The following is a 5,561-nucleotide window of genomic DNA, read 5'->3' as shown; positions in this document are numbered from 1 at the left end:
ATGTTGAGAATGAAGAACTCACTTAGTAGTCTGTAGATGCAAATTAAAAGCTTGATGTGTGATCAGTTGTTGAGAATGAATAACTCTATAGGTAATCTATTGTTGAAGATGAATAAGGGTATGGTACATATATTGTTGAAAACTAATGACAGTAGGTGATCTAGTGTTTCAAATAATTACTCAATAGGCGATTTGTTGTAAAGAATGAATAACTCAATGGGTGAATGCTAGTTCTACGGGTTAACGCTATATGTAAATGTAATATGAAGTGTGCATAGTTCAGGTCAGGTATGAGCTAGGACATAGCGTTTACCAAAGAGGATTTTATACTATGTTAAAAACAAAGTTAAAGATGTCGTCATGTTTTCCAAGTGTCTGAAAGTATTTAAGATGACCAATCACTTTCTACTTTAGGTTTGATGCCTAAGTTTGTAAATATATAGTAGTAACCAGTGTGATTTATCAATGGGTGTATTTCATGATAAATTCCAAAAAATCCGTATCTTGCACTTGGAATGAGATTCATCACTTTGGTTTGAATAATAAATACTAAGTCTGTTTAGAACACAAAGAGAAATTGATAACTTTTCTTGTGAGCTTCCGAAAACGCCTGTTTCCTTTGACAAGCAAAGAGTTTAAATGACCTGTGTCTCGACTCTAAACCGCTGAAAACTACTCACTAAGCCACAATGTGCTGAGTCAGTAAAGCCAGCTATCAGAAAAATATCGAGACATTTCATGCAGATAACACTGTAATACTACAGTCAGTCAGAGGGATGGGTAATATGTGTACCCATTCCGCTTCTTAGTGGATGTTAAAAACAAACTTAGCATTTATTCCATAACTTTCAATTCCTGCCCAAAGAAGCCTGCAGAGAATCTTCTTACTGACATCCTGTTGTACATGTAGATATAGACTGTTGAGGCAGTTAGTGGGGTCCTGTTATTGTAAGTATGTATTGTGTTCACATCACAAGAGAACAGCACCAGTCAGGTAAATGGGGTATGTTTACAGTATGGTGTGTTTTCCTGTCAATATTGAGTTTGATTATGTCTGAACACTTACTTCTCTTGTTCCTTCATGTACAATAAAGTAATTTCTCTCATTTCCCTGTGTGTAAGATAAGAGCTGTCCAGGGAAAGAGAGGGGTGTAGAATATTTCTATCGTCACAATGGCTCAACAATGACGTGACATCACTAATTTGGAACTCTCCGATGCCACAATGCGGAAAAGGCGATGTGATGAAATTAAAACCTTTTACTATATATTTACCGTACACGTTAGAAAGATGTGATTAATTTTTCTGCGCAAGCATTGTTTGCAAATATGGGATATGCTTAATTTGACTAGCTGATTCGTTTTCGTCAAAAAAGCTCAGGGGAAAAATTGATATTTTCAAAGTGGTGGCCAGTCCAAACGCATTTTTATGGTTTCTGGGCTTATATTCTGGTGGTTGGAATGAGAGAAAAATACTCTTTCATGCCCAAGGGTGTAGGATAGGGATATTCAACCCTTGGGATTTTGAAAACCCTATCCTACACCCCTGGGCATGAAAGAGTCTTATAATCTGTCGTTAGCAAGGGTGTAAGAAAAATGATCTTACGAGAAATTTGATGTTGTAATTGTGCAAGAGATATGTTTGAAAAATTGCCATAATGGAAGTTTAATGTGTTAGGTCTTTTAAATTCATTTGTTAAATTAATTAATGTGGTTAATTTGAGTTATAATTTCTATTCCAAAAAAAATGTCAATGTGTATATCTCTTCTTTTTTTAAAACTTTTAATTATTTTTTTATCATGTTGTTGAATAAGATAACATAAATCTGGATTATCCCCCCTGGTAAAAAAAAAACAAACTTAAGCCCAAGAGCTCAAGAGCTTTAGAACTGTATTAATGCTATGCCCGTGTTCTAAAATGAACTGTACCACATGTTGTAAAATAAACAGTTTTAGATAGGTTATCTCCCCTGTTGTACAATGATGGTAATTAGCCCAACATGCCACGGGCTTAACGGTATTAGCTAGGTCGATTTCCCTTGTTGTATATCCCCCTTGTTGTCAGACGAACTGCACATTGGAGATATGTTTTTTGTTATGTTGTCAAATGTCAATTTTCTAGCTCAAGTGTGTGTGTGTGTGTGTGTGTGCTTCTGTGAGATACAATTCTAAAGCTTGGACCTATTCTTATCCGCAAGTATTGAACAATATTTAATTGATATCTTATTTCATATTATTGTGTTACATTAAAAAAATAATTAATATTTATAAAATAAATATTGCCAAAATATTTGTATGTGTTTGTTATTTTGTATATGAACTTGGAAAGTCGTCCATATGTCTGCCCAGTCATCTGTCTATTCATTTTCATCCTCCATATCCAGCGGTTACGCTCACTTTTGCTCTCTGCACCCCTGGCATATGTCATAGCAAAATTGAAGGCACGCAACGAGGTATTTGATGAGTCTCAGCTAAAAAATACAATAGGCACAGAGGGCCTGTATCGCTCACCTGGATATCTAAGCAACCTTTGCAAAATATTCTCCAAATGAGATCCAAGGGAATATGCTAGACCCCAAGGCGAATCCTTTTAGCATATCTGTATTAGATTTTTCATGCCCAGCAATTTTATTTATTGTTATGGGTTGGTGATCTCAACTGTTTCTAAGCTGTGACTCAGAAACTAGGTCCTTAGGGTTGTGGCCAGACTCCAGGATCAATTCTAATATCAATATAATATTCATCTCTTTTTGCCCAGCATTTGTATTTATAGTTTTGGGGTGGGGATCTTAACTGTTTCAAAGTTATGATCCAGGGGTTAAGTCTGCAAGGGTGGGGCAGACCCTGGGGTCAATTCTAATATCATGTCTGACTGCATTGTCTCTTTATGCCCAACCATTGTATATATAGTTTTTGGGTGGGGATCTTAACCATTTCAAAGTTATGACCCAGGGGTTAAGTCCCCAAGGGTGGGGCAAACCCGAAGGCCATAATGGAAGCATATGTGCTTTCATCTCTTTATACTCAGCAATTGTATATATAGTTAAAGGGTGGGGATCTCAACCGTTTCCAACCTGTGACTCAGAAACTAGGTCCCTAGGGGTTCGGTCAGACCCCAGGGTCTATTCTAATATCATGAATGCATTCGTCTCTTTATGCCTAGCATTTGTATACATAGTTTTGGGGTGGGGATCTGAACAGTTTTAAAGTTATGACCCAGGGACTGTGTCTCCAAGGGTTGGGCCAGACCCTAGGGCCATCCTGGAAGCAAATGTGCATTCTTCTCTTTATACTCAGCAATTGTATATATGGTTATACGGTGGGGATCTCAACCATTTCTAAGTAATACACTTTTTTTGGCGCCACCCCTTAGCCCGGGGGTCATCCCAACCATTTGTACAATTTTAAATCCCTGCCTCCCATGAATGCTTCCAACCAAGTATTATCCATATCCATGACATAGTTCTACAGAAGAAGTCATTTATAGCAATATAGCCAAATTGACCCCTTTTGGCCCCGCCCCTCAACCCCCTTGGGGGTCAGTCCAATCATTTGTACAATTGTGAATCACCACCACCTAGGGATGCTTCCAGTCAAGTATGGTTGATATCCAGTGCATAGTTCTACAGAAGAAAATGTTTAAAACAATATAGCCAAATAACTCTTTTTGATGCCTCAGCCCCCTGGGCTGTCAGCCACACCATTTGTACAATTTTGAATCCCTGCCTCCCATGAATGCTTTTGTTCAAATATGATTGATATCCAGTGCATAGTTCTACAGAAGAAGTCGTTTGTAGCAATATAGCCAAATGGCCCCGCCCCTCAGCTCCTGCGGGGGTCAGCCCAACTTTTTGTACAATTTTGAATACCAACCACCTAGGGATACTTCCAGTCAAATTTAGCTTAATTCCAATCAGTGGTTAAGAAGAAGAAGTCGTTTAAAGAAGTTGTTGACGGACGGACGACGGACGCCACGGTATGGCATAAGCTCACCTTGGTCCTTAGGACCAGGTGAGCTAAAAACTGACCAATCGCAAGGCTGATAACTGTCCTTTGAGGATTACAGAGGAGCGACACCCGACTTCAAAGCCATTCGATTTTACCATTACAGAACCGAGAGATTCTTTCGAATTGTCTCATCCTCATCCACAATGAGCCTTCAGGTTTGCTATGACATATAACAGGGGCGCAGAGAACGAAAGTGAACGTTAATCATGGAGTATTAAGGATGATTTATCTTTGGATTTCCAAAATGTTCTCATTCACACATTTTAATATGGGTTATGATCTTGGGGGCAGATTCTTTTCCGACACATTTCTAACATAATATACTTTAAAGACATGACTTTAAATATCTCTTTACCACCTGTCTGAACCACTAAACTCGAGACGGACAATCCAACCAATTGACCTACCCAATGTAGGAGTTGGCCACTGAAGAAACACTGATTTTTGTGTAGGAGTGGTGCGCTCAAGAAAAAAATGCTGTTATTTTAATCATGTATCTTATTTTAGGAATATCACCAGATATTGTTATTTCAACATATACAGTCCTCTACTGGCATTTATTGCAGCAGGTGCGCGTTGTCTTTGAGTTCTAAAGTGGGGATACCGATTCTACCTCTGTAGATTTATCATTCAGATGTACCCAGTAATCCTTCAGAGGTTTTACATTTTTTGTATTTCCTGTTAGTAGATAGTAATTTTAATCTCCAAACTTGCTGTTTAATTTTTAAATTTGAATACTATTCATTGTTCTGAACGAGAGTTTTGTGTTAGGTTTTCGTTAAGCTAACACGACTCGGATTGACTGGGTCCTGTGATGTTTGTCAGAAATATAGCCACTTCTTAGAGGCCAAAAGTTAGGGTCACATCCAGAAATTTGTTGTTATTGGTCCCACTTAATATCTAGGCAGCCGTATTGTGACGTTCGGAGTTCCCGAAATCAATTTGTATCCATTGATTATACAAGTAATGTATCCATATCATAATGTGCATGTGTTCGGTGAATTTCTCTGTTTCAGCCGTGGGGCGAGTGTCGGCTACAACATGATGAAATAGAGTAATGCTCACTGGAGCTGAAATGTCCGCGTTTTACAGAGAGTGCTTACTTATTGCAATCATCTTCATTTTGTTACGTTTAAAACGTATTTCATGGTTTACAATAAACATGTATCTCTAAAAATATTATAACAGTTGCCTTTCATATTTTGCAAAATATATATATTTTTTTAAATATCTTATCATTTTTACCTACGGAACCATACTAATTTTGCAAAATCCAATTACTATGTTTTTTGCATGAATTCAAATGTGTGCGATAACTGATATAGATCTATGCTACCCTTGCGGCTTACCAACCATAGAACTCTCTACATGGCTTGTACGCGTTCTTTGATTGTCGGTTCGTGTTAAAGCGGTTCATATCATTGTGGTCGATTTTGATTTATTTACGACCTAATTGCTTACGTTTCATTAGAAGCAATAAGGTCATTGGTCAGTCACTGAGCATGCGAGAGTAGCAAACATTTCAAACTAATAAGGGAAGAGAACTTCTTTAAA

The sequence above is a fragment of the Mizuhopecten yessoensis genome, unplaced genomic scaffold (assembly GCF_002113885.1).
Source record: "Mizuhopecten yessoensis strain PY_sf001 unplaced genomic scaffold, ASM211388v2 scaffold9301, whole genome shotgun sequence".
Lineage (NCBI taxonomy): Eukaryota > Metazoa > Mollusca > Bivalvia > Pectinida > Pectinidae > Mizuhopecten > Mizuhopecten yessoensis.
Note: the sequence above shows the minus strand (reverse complement) of the source record.